A 15,859-nucleotide genomic window follows, 5' to 3' on the forward strand; every position below is an offset into this window, starting at 1 on the left:
TTTGGTTGTGTTTGTCTGGTGTGTCACGGAGGCTTCTGAGAGTGCAAAGAGCTCCAGGGTTGGTGCCCAGAGTAGCAGCCTAGTACAGTAGTGTGTGACATAATTACTTGGTGATAATTTTTTTTTTAAAAAATTGCTTTACATTGTAACAGTGCTGCTGAAAGGTCCCGATCAGCACTCGGGGCTTGCATTTCACTTGGGTTATTATTTATAATGGGTTGTTTTATGAATATTTTGTTGAACCCACGTGGGAGTTTTGTGCATTGATTTATGGTCACATATAGAAAGTGGAATGAACACTCTCCAACTGTGTTCTGGAGAACTGAGTGGAAGTTACAAATTTGAATATACTGGAGGGGAGGATACTCAGGGTGGTTCACCCTTAAGCTCACCTGTACTTGGGAAACAAAGCTTGCTTTTGGCAGTTTAGACTTTGGGTGTAGTAAATGGGTTGAGTAAATGTCTTCTGAAAATTATGGTGGATTAAATATTCGGTTTTAACTTTTCAACTGATCAGAACTTTCATTAAAATGAATAGTAGGCATGTGCATGGTTTTTTGTTGTTGAAGTCACTGGTAGATTATTTTTCTTAAATTCATGAGTAGCCCATTTCTGTGGTCTGTCTTCTCGGGTCTTCATCCTACCATTCTTCCTTGTCCCCCTGTCCCATCCCCCCCTCCTGTCTGGGTTTAAATTTGGTACAAGATCACATGAATCCCATGCCTTCACATCCTGTTTCTGTATCACCTCACTTCCATTCTCACCAGTTATAAAAATGGTCAAACAAGAGAATCTTTCAGCAGATGGTTGACTGGGGTTTTTTGTTTTGTTTTTTAAATACCACACTTTCACTCTGGTGCTGTCACTTCTCATAAAATGGCCAGACAAAATTCTCATGGGTTTTATTGTACTCCAGCCTAAACAACTGTAAGACTGTCATGTATATCTGTATAATATGGACTTGTTTGTGGTGGAGAGAAGGAACTATGAAGGCGGAAAAGAAAAGGGAGGGGAGAATGGCCTGAGCAGGAGATAAAACCCGAAGAGCTCAGCAGTGGCCTGGTAATATAACAGTAGGTCTTTGCTGGCTGAGCCAGCTGTTCATATATGCTTGTTTGGGAACAGAGGCTGGTTTTCCTTGAGGATTTGAAATCCACTGAAGAAGCACAAATATAATTTTCTGTAGTCTTTTGAAAACCTTTAATTTCTAAAATTTTGATAAGTTTTCTCTGGTGTGTCATGAATTATATATGCAGGTACCTATTTAAAATCTCCATCCTTATTTTGGAGAATTTCAGAATCATTAGAAAACTGTTGCTCTTTGTCACTTGCAGAATAAGTTTACAGCAGTTAATGTGTTCACAAAAGTTTTATTGATGTGTTGACATAACAGAGTTAGGTGTCCAGATAGAAGTTACAAGCCTATGGTGTTACAGCATCCTGCAGTGTGCTGGCTGTGCACACAGTGTGTGCTGGTGCGTGTCCCAGACTGTTCCAGCTGGTGGTCACTCAGTTTCTCGGGTAGATCAGACAGGCATAACTAGGTGAATTTCTGTTTTAAGTGTGAGGATTGAACCATCTTCTCCTCTCTCAGTTTATGCACCTTCAAAAAAAGACTGGGCAGGGTGATGCAATGAGACCTCTCTTGGCAACTTTGTCTCACACTGCAATTACTTCTTGGACACGGTTAAGGCGGCTGTGGGATGAGAACTGCAGTTCCATTTGTGTGGTTCATGAGACTCTGCCATCTCTACAGTTACACCAGGAAGGGGGAAATGGCCAATATCCTTTTAAAAACAAACAGTCTTTTAATTATGAGTACTTATGGTCTGTAATGAAGAATGCTCTGGGAAATACTTTCACTGATTGGGCAGTGAAGTGAACTCTTCATTGCCACTTAAGAGTTTTCAGGCCGTCCCTAAGGTTGAAGAGGAAGAAATTGATAATCCACTTCCTATGGCATGTGCATTCTTACATTGCCTTTCTGGCTATTTCTTATCTTTTTTTTCAGAGTAACTAGATTAGAGAATTATTCTGCATGACTAAAATCCCAAATCTTCAAATGACAATCAAATGTAGTGCTGCTAAAGATTAACATTTTCATAGTTGAATTTATTTATTTTTTTTTTATTAGAATGGTGTGGATTAGATTGAAGGAGGATATATTCTGTTCTGCTGTTAACCTGGGTTTTAGATTTTAAATTAAAAATAGCTAAATATCTGCTACTAAATGGTGAAAACCTTGTTCAAACTGGTGCTTTTTTTTTAGGATGATGTTCTAGTTTGGAGGCCTTAGTTCCAAGTCATTTTCCTATTTTGTTTGATAGCTTTCATAAACTAATTGAAAAAAAATAATTTAAATGTAAGCTCTTTTTCGGTGTTTGCTAGGAGTAACAATTTGAATTGTTTTGGTTTTGTGCTGTTAACTGTGCTTAGGTTAAACAAATGATCCTGTTTTTTTCTCTAGAAGGATACTAACTTTTAAGACAGTTGAGTGTACTTCTGCTTTTCTTGGGTCCTTTGGCCAGTTTATTGCATTTGTGTACCAACATCTCTCTGACCTACAAAAAAAACCCAGAAAAGAAACAAACAAATCCAAAACACCAAGCAAACCTCCAAACAATGTTTTCTGTTTGTTGCAAAGGACAGAAATGAGAAACAAATTATATCAATACTGCTCTGAAACTTAAGAGTCTATTGAGTGCAATGAAAGTTACATAAAAGATGTTTTCTTAGATGAGAAAACTATTCCTAGGTAAGTCTTATAATTATTTTTTTTTTATGGCATCAGTCAGATTTAAAACCAGAAATTGAAACTATATCTGCAGCAGATCACTCTGCATGTAAACCAGAGCAGCAGCTGGTGAAAGAGCCTGCTGTGGCTCCTTTGTCTCAGAGATGTGCTGTCATACTTTGTCCTGGAGGAAGGTTAACAAGCGAGATTCCTGTGTTTTCTCAGAGGAAGGTGGTATTTGCAAGAGTCAAGCCAGTCGATTTGATACACTGCAAAGCTGTGTTTTTAAAAGAAGAGATTCAAGTGTGACATACCAGAGCTTGTGCTCTCTCTCATGTGCCAACAGAGTGGCAGTGCTGAAGTAACTTCATTGTTAGTTCAGCCTTGAATAGAACTGGAAATGTTGTTTATTCCTCTGTCCTTCAGGTAGAGAAATTATCACCTGGTCAGTCAAAGTACATAGAAAATATACCTGTTAGTGGAAGAACAGTTATTGCTGTTAATGCTCTCTGAAATTCCAAGTTAGCACAGTTTTGTCTGATGAACAGTTAATTTCTTCATGGCTAAAATATACTTTCCCATATATTTTCTTAAGCCATGTCAAGTAGTTGTAAGTTGCAAAACATGTTAATTGTAGTTAAAGCTCTTGCCATAACTGATTTGAACAAAAGAATAATCCAAAATGGGATGTATTTCTCTTGAAAGAAAAAGATACTTCCCAGATTTTACAGCTGTGATTCAATGCTTTTGCTTAACAAGATGACAAAATAATTTAGAAGGAAAATCACATAGTAAAACTGTGGTTTTGTTTTGTTTCTGCTAACCTTGTCAGTGAATTCAGAGGTGTTTTTGGGGAAAAAAACCTGCAGTCTTCCCATGAAAAATTGGCTTTGGACAGAGTTAAAATTAACATATGTCACTTTACATTTGTCTGTCTTGATACTTGCAACAAGCTTTTTGTGTCATCTGAAAAAGTGAGACATATTTTTGCCTTTTGATGTGTGAAAGGGGTTAAAGATGACCAGTGCTGATGGCCAGCGATGTGTTGCATTGTGAGTTGTTTTTTCCCAAAAGTTGTTTTTGTGTATGTGCACTGCATATGCCAGCTTTGTGTTGTGTCTCCAAAGTGCACAGAGGCTCAGTACTGTTCTTAAAATGTTTTACTGAATTTATAGAGTGCCCCTATTTAGAAAAGCTGTACTTTAGGAGAAGGGATGTGTATCAATTAGTTTGACTTACTAAAAATAAAATTTTATAGAACTTGGCATTTGAGTTTCAAATCTATGGCCTGTATCCTCCAAACTATGAGCTGCTATTAAGAATTCCCTTGGAAGAGACTCTTGCCTTTTTTTGGGAGGCAGGCTGCTGTTAGGATTGATGCTGCAGTCTGTTTTTAGTACTTGAGTGCAAATGAGGCTATGGGTGAGTCTTGGGAATCCTAATCTGCAAGTAATTCCCCACTTACTATGTTTTAGGGTTGTGTGTTGACTCTGTAAGAAGATACTGTTTCCTGTTAGCTCACCCAAATGCACCTGCTTTCTATGGAGCTGACCTCTTTAATATTTGGAAAGACCTTTCCAGATGTAATGTCTGTGAAAAAGGGTTTTGAAAGATTGAAATGTGTCTGCCACTAAAACTGAGGGGATATATCATCTTTGTTTAAGTTTGGATGGAGAAGAGGGGAAAGAGAAAAGGACAGCTGCCCTGCAGTGATTATAAAATTTATAGGGTTTTGATAAACATGAAAAGGAAAGGTGACTATGATTTTTGTTTAATGTCAACAAATCTCATGACCTCATAGGAAGCTTCTGCTGAAATGACTGGTTCACACAGCCACAGGAGGGGGAAACTGAAATACAGAAGTAGCATTACAATGGAACAAGTAGACCAGAAGGCTGTATTCTGGGGTCTGATGTCCAAATTACTTGAATTTTGGCTTACTTGTTTCCTATGAGCTTAAATTAGATTACTGATTTAGATGTTTCAGTACAGGGCTAATAGCATTGCTTCTGTTTGTGGTCTGTCATCTCTTCTCAAGTTTACTATATGTGTAAGTAGGTGAGGAGGCACAGAACATTAGTGGTGGTATAAGTTTTTTATCTTTTTAAACTGTTTTGAACCCTTCACTAATTAAAACTTTGCTTCTCTTTTCATTTTGTGATATATTGACATATACCATATAAGTCAAATTTGTGAACCACTTAGCTTGGGAGTGGCTTGTGTTTTTTAAACCTTCAGATATTCATATATCAGACTAAGGAAATAATTGTTGTTTTGGAGATTGTTTTTGGGAAAACTTTTTTTTTTTGCTTTGTTTTTCTACGTGGTTTGATCTGCCTACAATTTTTGGGCATCTTCACTTACTATGTTTGCTGTTGCTTTAGAGACTTTAAGCATTGCTGATACTGTCTCTTCCCTTATCTCCTAGATAAGATAGATTTGAGTCCTTTGTTCTACAGCTCTTAGATCTACTGAGGGAAGTGACTTGGTGTGAGTGTGTGTCTAGGGAGGCACAGAATGCAGTGGATGCTCTCTGGGTTCTTTTTGTAAAGCTGTGACTTTCCACAGTCTCTCTGCTTACAGAAACTGGATTATTTTCAAACTTTGCAATAGTTAAGTAATTTTTATAGAATTGAATAACAGACTTAATAAAGATATTAATTAAAATATCTCTGCTTTCAAAAATATGCCACTTAAAAGGTTGAGAGACATACAGTAAGAAAATGAAGCGTGAGTAACCACTAAGGTTATGTATATACACAGTTACACTTAGAATTGCTCAGTAGAGGACTAGAAAATAGGTTGAAAATGAACATCTGACAAAAAGTCCTCCAAATGGAAATTCCTGCAGGAGAACTTCATTCTTGAGATTAATTAAATGAAAGATTAGAAATTCTCTAGATAGCTGTAAGCTATTTAATAAAACTGAAGTAAGCAATTAAAAGACTCAGTTGTAGTTACTAGCAGAGGCATTGCCTCCTTTTAATGATCCTGCTGCTGCCCCCCCTCCCCGTTACATATGTTCTCCCTCATTTTACAGGAAAGCTGTATGGGAGCTCATTGATGCTAGATGCTTTCTGCAGAACCATCTTCATAAAAAGCATCCTTCTCTGAATAAGGGTAATGCAGATAATAACTTCTTTATCATTGAAAGCACATAGGCAGTCCTGAGAAAACAGAAATAAAAGTGCTTTGTAGAAATTATACTAATGAAATGTGTGTGAGAGAGTAGCTTGAAAGAGAAACCTGATTAACATCTGAAACTTCAGCTAACATTCATCTACCTTTGAATAGAACTTATGTTGCCAATAAAGCTACTTTGTCAAATCTCTGGTTTCTATTTCTAAGTTACATTGTTGTAAGCATTTTCCAATCCACCTCTTTACAGTATTTTTTTTCCCCTTTGTCTTCCAGACAAACAGATTAATTCTAACTGTTCTGGGAAACGGGTGTAGTTACTCTGGTATCTGCAAAAGACATTTCCCACTGAAGTCTTTCATATTCATTCTGAATATATTTTGTGTTCTGGTGTACCAAATAATTGTGTGTAGTTGTATATAATAAACTAGAATGTCTATGTGACCAGACTTCTGTCCCTCATGTGAGGGCAGTGTGTGATAGCAAATCAAGTAATTGTGTTAGGGAGAAAGGTATGTAACTGCAGATTGGCACTGGATTTCCCAAAATTGAAGTAGTTGCCGTAGTTCAGCAGAATTAGTATCCCACAAGTAATTAGGAAAAAGAAAAAAAGATAGAAAAAATTAATCCTTATATGTATCAAGTAGTGCTATTATAATAATTTTAGGTTGCTTCAAAATAAGATACTACTTAAGTCATTAAAGATAAGAGCACTCTATGATTAGATTTTTTTTTTTTTAGAAGTGTTCATTACTTGCCACGAGAAAACAGATGTGGTCTCAGATAAAATAAAGATGGGCTGATACAGTAGTTCTGAAGGTAAACCTATTAATGTTATTTTTCTGCTGTAAACAGAAAGCCACATTCTAAAAGTCTGCTTTCCAGACTTTAATGTTTATTGTTACTGCTCAGAAAAATGCCCAGTGAAACTTTTTGGCAATGTATAGATAATCCTTATTTTCATAGCATAATATAATTAACATATTGTACATGTCAGATGTATCTGTACACATAAAATATCATCATATTGGGTGTGTACTGGACAAAAAGATGGAGTTATAGATTTTAAAATTCTGTAGCAATAAACCCATGTTTTACTACAGAATATATTTGAAGAGTATTGCAAGATTTTTTGAAATAATGTTTGAGAAGCAAATACCAATGTTTACAGTTCCTCTTCAGGAGTGATGAGGAAATTTATTTTGTATATTGTTTTTATATTACACTTAATTTCTGTCAAACCATGTCATACATGCTTGCACTTCAAAAAAATGTTGAAATGTTCTGTTGACTTCTTGAAACTTTTTTTTGGCAACTTGACACTTTCCATTTATTTTGTCGCTTGTTTAACAGTTTTTGTGTGTGTTTTCAAAAGCACTTCCATTCACCATTCAAGGAATTCAATGGAATTCTAATAGGAACTGCACATAAATAACTACAGAAATCAATGCTTCAATTCAGCCAAGAGTTTTTTTGTGACTTCAAAAGCCACAAGAGCATTTATTATTAGAAACATACAATTGACTTTTCTTGTATTATCATTTTGCATAGTGATTTGGTTTTTACCACCACAACAAGATGTTTGACAGTTTCATTTGAAAATGATGTATTTACATTGAGTATTCCAAAACAGTGTAATTTTTATCCTTTCTCTGAAGCTCTGTTCGTGTTAATTTGCATGTTCAGCTCTGTGCAAAGGTTGTCAGTGAAATATTCACTGGTGGGTTTCTCCTTAGAGGTCAACCAAATATTAAGCATAGTCTCTTATTCCTGTATGGTGATGAAAATACAAAAAAAAATCTTTAAAGAATGGAGTTGTTGGGTTCATTTTTGTCTGTTCAGTTCTTACAGTGTAAAGCATATCCTCTCCTCTGAAGTGTTCAATTTGCTGACACTAACAACCACCCTGTGATGGTGCAGGGTTGTCTTGGAGGTAATTCCAGCCTTTAGTGTTCAAATTACAACTCAGACCATGTCATCTGGAACAGTCCTTTTCATCCTGAAGTTTTCAGGTGGGTTGTAGAAAGTGAGCTGATCTCCAAGGAGGTGGTTTGAGCACTCCAGAAGCTTTAGAAAATTGCTGCTGGTTTTTTTAAGTAGCCCAAAGATGATGTGACATGAAATACAGGACTCTGTGTCAGTCATGCTCACGGCCTTGCCAGTGAACCCCCTTGAGTGCTGCAGTTTTTAGACAACCCTTGCACACAGTTTCTGTCAGGTGATAGAACAGTGTTATCACCTTGGGTGGAGAGCACATCCAGAAGGAAACAGAGTTTTTTCTGGTTGTCAGGAGGGTACTCAGATTAATGGATTTTTCTGCATTCAAGTGTTACTTTTCACTGTTGCTGAGAGTTCAAAGAAACAAAGTCAAGCTACCAGCAGGACATTTTAGATGACAGTAGCCTTCCCCCACCCTCCCAGCCTCCTAATTCCAGCCAATCTGGTTCTGTGTGAGGAGGATGAAGTGGTGTTAAGCACTTTTTTTATGGAACTTCATCTTGTGAATCAACTGGTGCTGAGACTTGTCACCCAACAGTCCAGTTATCTTGAGATGGAGAACCACAGTCCGTCCTCACCTACCTTGTCACATGAGCAGGTGCTTTTTGTGGATGCATGTTATGGCACTTTAAAAATACTTCAGCTAGGTGGAGAGATAGGGGAGCATGGCCTCTCTCTAGTCTTTGCCTGTCCTAACCTTTGGAGTGGAAAGATTATTCAGATAAAACTTATACTGCACCTTGAGAAGAAGTGTTTTAATGGTGATAAGGGAAAGAGAGGCAGGGTAGAGCATGGTGAAGAGCAAAGCTAGTAACACTGTCATAACTGCAGATCCATTAGTGTTCACTTGGAATTATATGCATTTAGGATTTGAGTGCTGTTGTGGTGTTATCTTAAAAAAAAAAGAAAAAAGAAGGTTAAGAAAATGAAGTCTGAATTCTGCTGGTTCTTCCTCAAAGTTCTTCCCCATTTCCTTTTCCACTTCTGTGTAATTCAGATTGCATTTGAGTCAGCTGCTTTCATTTGACACTTATGTCATTCAAGCATCCCCAAAGTTAGCATGTTAATATCTGCATTTCAGCTGACTGATAGGTACACCAAAACCTATCTTAATTTTGTCACTGCAACATGAAGCTTCTTTTAATTTCCCAAGTTGTTCAGCATTTACTGAACAAGATAATGGAATGTTGCTGGCACAATTTGTAAACCTAATGTCTGAAGTTTATTAAACAAGGTTTTCTTCCTGAAACACACTCTTGCCCTTCCTCCATTCTTGTAGGTGCTTGGAATTTAACAAGTTTATAAGCCAGAGTGGAAGAAATAATAATAAGGGGCATCTAAAAATGGTTTTGTTAGGGTAACTTGGATCTTCTAAATGGCGAAAAGGATTTTAAATTTGTCTGCAAGCAAGCATTCCTCTGTATTTTTAGGTTTGTGTGTCTTCTGCTTCTTTATGAAGCACAGCTCATGACCAGAAGGAAGACAAACCAGACATCTCATGGTACTTTTGAAAATGTTGTGTGTATTATCCATCCTATCTTGAACTCCTGGTGTTGCATAGCCAACCCCAAATGTATCAGCAGAAAGGAGAAAAACATCTGTAATTTGTTTTGAATGCAGAAAGAAGAAACAGAAGAGGGGAAAAAACCCCAAACAGAGAGGAGATGGGGAAGACTGGGAGAGAAATGGTCTTTCCAGCTCTTGCAAGTAGGTGGCAGAAAACCTGAAGCGTGGAGGTATTAAAATATATTATTGGTGTGGAGCAACAAAGCTGTTATTGCTTGATACAGCACACTGTGTTTCACAGCTCCACACTGTCATGTAATGCCTTTCATTGAACATTGTTTTGCAGTATATATGTACCCTGTTTGTAGAACAGGTAGTTAGAAATTCACCTCCGAGACAATAATATAGTCCTAAATTTGGACTAAATCCTTCCCTTAGCACTTTACTGGGTTTTGTACCCATCATTCCTTTTCCAGAAGCACTTTCTTCTTCCAAGGCGGTTTATGTCCCTACCATTTCTTAAAACTGAATCTAATATATGGATAAAAAATTGTGTTTAAAAGTGCTTGCAAACTGTAATACATTCAGTTTTTGCAGTCTTGAGTGAAGTGATCTGAATTCTTTCTGGTTTATCATTATTGTGCTTTTTCAGGTGTTTCATTTTGGTGCTGCTTGGTACTGGGAACAGTCTCTTGACTGTTCTGATTTGACCTGCATCTGATTTTGAAAGCTTAAAAATGAATCTGTTTGAGCTTTTGCAATGCTGAGCATCATGAGAGGACCTTCATCTGTCCCGTGGGCTGTGGCGCCTGACTAAGCATCCTCATATGAGGAATTCCCTCTCTACAACAGCATGACATAGTTGGTTTATGTTTGTATCTTATGACCTGCTAAAAATATCCTCTTTCCTTCCCACTTACCTTCTAAGATCCTCTTCAGCAGAATTGGTGTATAACCAATTCAATTTCATTGTATTCAATTTCTGTATTTTTGCAGTGGATCATGCTGCTTGATAGAATATAAAAATTGTCCAAAAGAAACGTATGTTTTCAGGAAATAGTTTTCTACTTCATTTTTAAGAATAAATGTTGTTCTTATGTTCCGAAGACACTAATGGCACTTTAAGAATGTGGGTTTTTCCTACATTTAAGAATGCATTCTAGGAATGAAGTAGATCTTATGTAACTTTCTGTAAATGACTGGATACAGTGTCCATGAGAGGTTGTGAAAACTACTGGGATCAGAAGAGAAAGCATAAGTTGTATCAGAAGCTGACCAAGAACAACACTGTAAACAGTTATACTACAAAAGCATAATTAGTTGTGCTCTTCAAAATTCAGTCTTGAAATTAATCCTGTCTCATTGTATTAATTAATAATCTTGGTGCAAGAATTATGTCTCCTCTTATTAAAAGCTGTAGATTACAAAGAGTTCAGAAAATTTTTTAGTAATCAGAGGACTAGATTGTCCTGTAAGGAAAATAAGATAAACTCGTAGATTTGAGTACTAAAAGAATGGATACAATTTAATTATATAAAATTGAATTTTTAAGGCATAAGAACATTTCTTTGCTTTTAGGAATCAGGAATTGATAAGTAGGAGAGGAATTTGGAAATGCTGACAGTAATGTAAGTAACAGCTCACAATACCAGGCACAGGCAGGGACAACCCACCTAATAGTTATCTGTGGTTCACTGTAAGAGCAGAATGTGTCAAACAGTTTCTGCACCTGGTCTGCCTTGGCTAATGATCTTGATTGCTGGCCTTGGTAGCAGAGGAGAATTGAGGGTAATGTGTCTGAACTTTTACCCACAGCACAAATTAGGGGTGACTGTAAATATGTTGGAAAAAAAGTTTCAGTGCAGAATTTTTAAATTTTTGTTGGCAAGGTTGTCAAGGTAAGGTAGAATCAAATGCATTAGTGACTATAGAACATGGAGTATGTTTTTAAAAATGTGTTTGTAAAGCTGTTTTCTAAGAAATAGTCTTTTAAGACAGTTTCTCTTGTGCAGTTTTTTTCCAGACTCTCTTTACTTTTTATAGAAGAATGCACCTAGAAGGAAAGAGCATTCTTTGAAAGGTCTTAGTTTTAAAAAGAAATTACATAAATTGGATTTCTGCTGATGAGACACATTTACAATTTTAGTATCAATATCAGAAATTCAATTTTAACAGTATATTACATGTAAATATCTTGACTTACTGAGCTTATGACAACAAACTGAAATAATGACTTCTTACTTCAGGATGTTTGTGCTGAAACCAGCTGAGATTATAAAAGAAATTCTAGTTCTGTTCCTATTCCTCTGGAAAAGAATGCTGCTACTTAATGCCTTATTAGGACAGACAAAAGGCTGATCAACAGGAGCATCTGGATCTGACTGTCAAATGACCTGGTGTGGCAATATCACTAATTGCAGCTCACTCTTAACATTTGTGTCCTAGTTCAGATTCACAGCATTTACAGTAAGATTATCAGACTGCTATGCTTTATATATGTATTTAAAATATGGAGGGAAAATAGAAAGGGGGAAAAAATATTTGTTTCTGAGCAATTGATGTAATTTATTAATTTTGAGGAGTAGATCATGTGCTTTAGAGGCTTTAGTACGTCTACTCTACAGACTGGTTTGACTGTCTTGAGCAGTTTTTTCGATGCTGACAAGTGTGCTAAGATGAGTTGATCACCTGTGTTTTAAACCTTAAGGATATTTGGAATGCTTTTGGTGGTTTGTATGTCTTGTATGTGGCATATACCAATATGAATTCTCATAAAGTATTCTTTTAATTTTTTTGTTTAGTTTATCATTTTAGTAAAATGCTGAACTGTCTTTCCTTCAGAATTTCCATTCCTACTTGTGTTTAGTCTCATGTGACCTTCTCAGATCAAACCTATTACAATACAATACAAAAAAAAAAAAGGTACAGGATTTGTCTTCATAGGAATTTCTTGTAAAATAAAATTCTGCTAACAAACAAAATCATTATTTCAAACCTGTTCTTGTGGAGATTCTTATTCCCTATTGAGTATCTAATTGGTTGGCTAATCTGATTGACTTTTGGTTGAATTCTCTTCTGAAGTGAAAAAAGGCAGCCTTACAGTTGAATAAATGGATGTTGTTTTGAAGGACATTAGAGAAGAAAAGAAAAAAAAGAGAAAGAAAAAGTTGTGTTATATTTTTATTAACCTGGATTGAAACCTGAACATCTGAAGTAATTTGTCTTGATCTTTTGGGGGAGACATTTTTATTTTTCTTTCTTGAGGAAAAAGATTTTGTGGAGTCATTTTACGCATCTTAAACATCTTAAGTATCAAAATACAGGGAAGCATAAAATATCAATATATATGGAACCTAAAATTAGAACAGATAAGAAGTAAATACATTTCATGTGATAATTAAAATTTTTCCATGGCTTGGACTCATGAGCATTTACAACTCAGGTTATGAAAAGTAAGTGTAAGATATTACTTCAGTGTCAATCTCTGTTTTAGAAAGAAAGCATTGATTTGCAAATCAGTTAAATTGTTTTTGAAAAGTTCATTTTCTCTCTGAAAGTCATCTTTCAACTCCTAACCTAAAGCTAACTAAGCTGTATAATAGATAGGTGCAGCTAAAAATGTACAGGGATCTTCTCCTTTCCCTGTGCCCAATTAAACATTGGTTACTGTGTATAAATATTTTTTTTTCTGTAGCAATTACTGTTCCAAGACCTACAGCAATGCCTGGTAGTCATTTTACAGATGTTAACTCAGCCACACATAGTTAAGCCCATGTCCCCTCAAATTCCTGTGTTGCCTGCTATGGACTATAGCAGTGATACATCCTGTGAGCTCTGCAGACCCTCTGAAGTGATGTTATCTGGGGCTGTGTAGATTCCAAAGTGCGTTTTTAAGATATAATTATTCTAAATGTTATTAATACTTTGCATTTTCAGAGGAATGTATATATTCCTGAGCAACTTAAGAGTTGTGTTCATGCATCAGAAGCTTTCTGAATTGTGATATTAACATGTTAAATCTTATGGTTAAAAAAGGTTTTGGCTCTTGCTGTTGAAAAGAGAAACTTAAGAGTATATGTATAGGTGATGCTCTTTCCCAAACGTGTACAGAACCTGCACCAGTTCCTAAAGGCACATTGTTTCATCCAACTGCCTTGCCTTTTTAATTCCAGTGCCACCATCCCAGTACATCTCATACCTTCTGCTGTAGCCAGGGTGTGAGGGGGTGTGTGGTCATGGCTGCTGTGGGTTGATAGGTTTTTGATTAGCTGGTGAAGCAGAGAAACAACAGCACAGGGGATCAAGATCCAGGATGCTGCGTGCAAATAACTGTTAGAAACAGCTGATAATGACAGATGTTTGGAAGGGAAGGAGGAGATCCTGCTTTCTCTCTTCCTTCAGCTGCTTATGCTTTTCTGCTTTCCCCACAACTGGGCATCAGTACAGGTCTTTGGAGTCCATCCCTGCACAGCTACGTGGCATTTTCAGGTAGGAGATGACGTATCACCAAGAAGTTACAAAATCAACTTGGTCTTGCCTACCCACCCCCTGCTGCCTGAGCTGAAAGTTTTGTGCCGATTGTATTGGGTGCAGTGGTGTGAAACTCTTATCGCACAACTTCTGTATTTCCGTACATGAGAATATCATGCTTTGTCTTTTATTGGCAAAAGTGGCAATGATTACTTCCAACATATGTTTATCTATTTGGACTTGGATGTCTGCAGGATAAGAAAAATAATTGTGAATTAAAAGTCTAGACTCCGACAGTATTTGGCAAATAGTAAAACGGAGCACACAATAAGAAACTTATGTGAGAGTTCTTCTAGAGAAACTAATTGTAGGAAAGTGTATCAGCACCAATTACAACAGTGAAGTCTATCTTTCTGGAAAGGTCTGCCAAAGTCATTGATGAAGATAAAATCCAATCTTTCCTGAGCTGCTTTGTGTGATTGTGTGCCAAAGATGATATGCTGAAGGAATCGTAGACTTTACGCCAAGTTCTGTGGGATTTAAGCATTGCTTGTTAACTAGAGGAAATTTTTTCTTTGAGTTGCATAAATTAACCTTTCTTCTAACAATTTATCTTTTGTTTATGTGTTACTGTTCCTTGTTCATTTGTACTGTCATCATCATTCTCTCCCCACCCCCCATGCACTAGTCACTTTTCATACCACAGGGAGAAAAATTCTGCATCAAAAGGGCTGGCACAGCACACGCTGCAGATAAGAACGCGAGTACTGTGTTGGATCAGATAAAAGATCCAGAACTCAGTAATCCTGACAGTGATGAATAACATGGAGAAGTGTAAGACTCAGCTCCTGTATGCAGTGAACATTCCTTGATGTAGCCACATACAAACTGATTAGAAATCCATTCCTAGGTTTGTTTGGTTTTAACATATAGGTACTGATAGCTATACATTTTATTCTGTAGAATATGTAACTATTTTTGAGTATTCATGGTAAACCCAAAAGCATTTCTGGTGTCTTTCAGGCGAAGAAGTACTGGGCTGAAAAAGGAAGGCACTAATGTGTTATCTTTTATATAGAGTGCATTGTATAAGCTTAGTGTTCATTTTCAGAGCAAAAGAAAGAACAAGCATAAATTTGAAATTGTGAGAATCATGTTGTTAATACATATGGCGTGTAACTATTATAAAAGACCTTATTCTAATGCCAGTACCTGATAAGAACAGCAAGAGATGTATGACCAGTGTGGGCTGCTGCCACTGACTCACTATGTAATGACAGGCAAATTACTCGGTTTTCTGCATCTTGTTCTACTCCTTTATAAATGAGAAATATTGTTTCCCAGTAAAACTCTGAGATCATTGGATAAAAGGAGATTATTTTTTTTGGTACGCCTACTGAGTATATAAATTTGAAGTTAGAAAGTGCAGCAAATACCAGGTTCTGTACAAGTCTTTTACCAGTACAGACACAGTACGATGAGTCCTGTGCTCATTATGGATTGTCTTAAACCATGTAGTACTTTGAAGACCTCTGTAATGCACAAGCAAAAATAGGGGGTTAGGTCAGACTTGGCACTTCAGTGTGTATTCTGTTCAGGTTTTTTTCTTAGTTAAGTACAGTTTCAGTAAAACTTCTCTGATGTCTGCACTGATAACTACCATTCCATTTTGTTTGATATACCAGACATTGCACCACCTTCAGATGAAATAGTACAGGGAACCCTTTAGATTAGTTTTCTATCACTCTCCCATCACCTCTTTCACATTGTGTCTTTGGCTGTGTTTTATCACTGAATTTTCGTAGTGTTTTGGGGAATTTGACCTTTTCAGAATTGTTAACACTATAGTCTTAATCTTTTCCCTGGCACCTCCTGAAACAAAATACAAATTAATGATTCAGACACCACAAAACAAATCACATGCCATTTGTTTCTTCCCAACGATTCTTCATTGTCATTGTTTGCTCTGTTGTATGCAAGTCCTTGTGTATTCTCTGGTGAAAGGGACCTAAA

At 36.6% G+C, this 15,859-nt stretch overlaps 1 protein-coding gene and 1 long non-coding RNA gene across 5 annotated transcripts in view; both read left to right on the top strand.

Moving 5' to 3' along the window:
- PTPN4 (protein tyrosine phosphatase, non-receptor type 4) overlaps positions 1 to 15,859 on the top strand; it is a 112,824-nt gene that overhangs the window by 2,440 nt on the left and 94,525 nt on the right. The window lies entirely within an intron of this gene.
- LOC113944009 overlaps positions 7,863 to 15,859 on the top strand; it is a 24,765-nt gene continuing 16,768 nt past the window's right edge. Inside the window, exon 1 of the long non-coding RNA XR_003526550.1 lies at positions 7,863 to 9,056. This is a non-coding gene — a long non-coding RNA (uncharacterized LOC113944009). The remainder of the gene's footprint in view (positions 9,057 to 15,859) is intronic.

Source organism: Corapipo altera, unplaced genomic scaffold, assembly GCF_003945725.1.
Source record: "Corapipo altera isolate COAL_440 unplaced genomic scaffold, ASM394572v1 45, whole genome shotgun sequence".
Classification (NCBI taxonomy): domain Eukaryota; kingdom Metazoa; phylum Chordata; class Aves; order Passeriformes; family Pipridae; genus Corapipo; species Corapipo altera.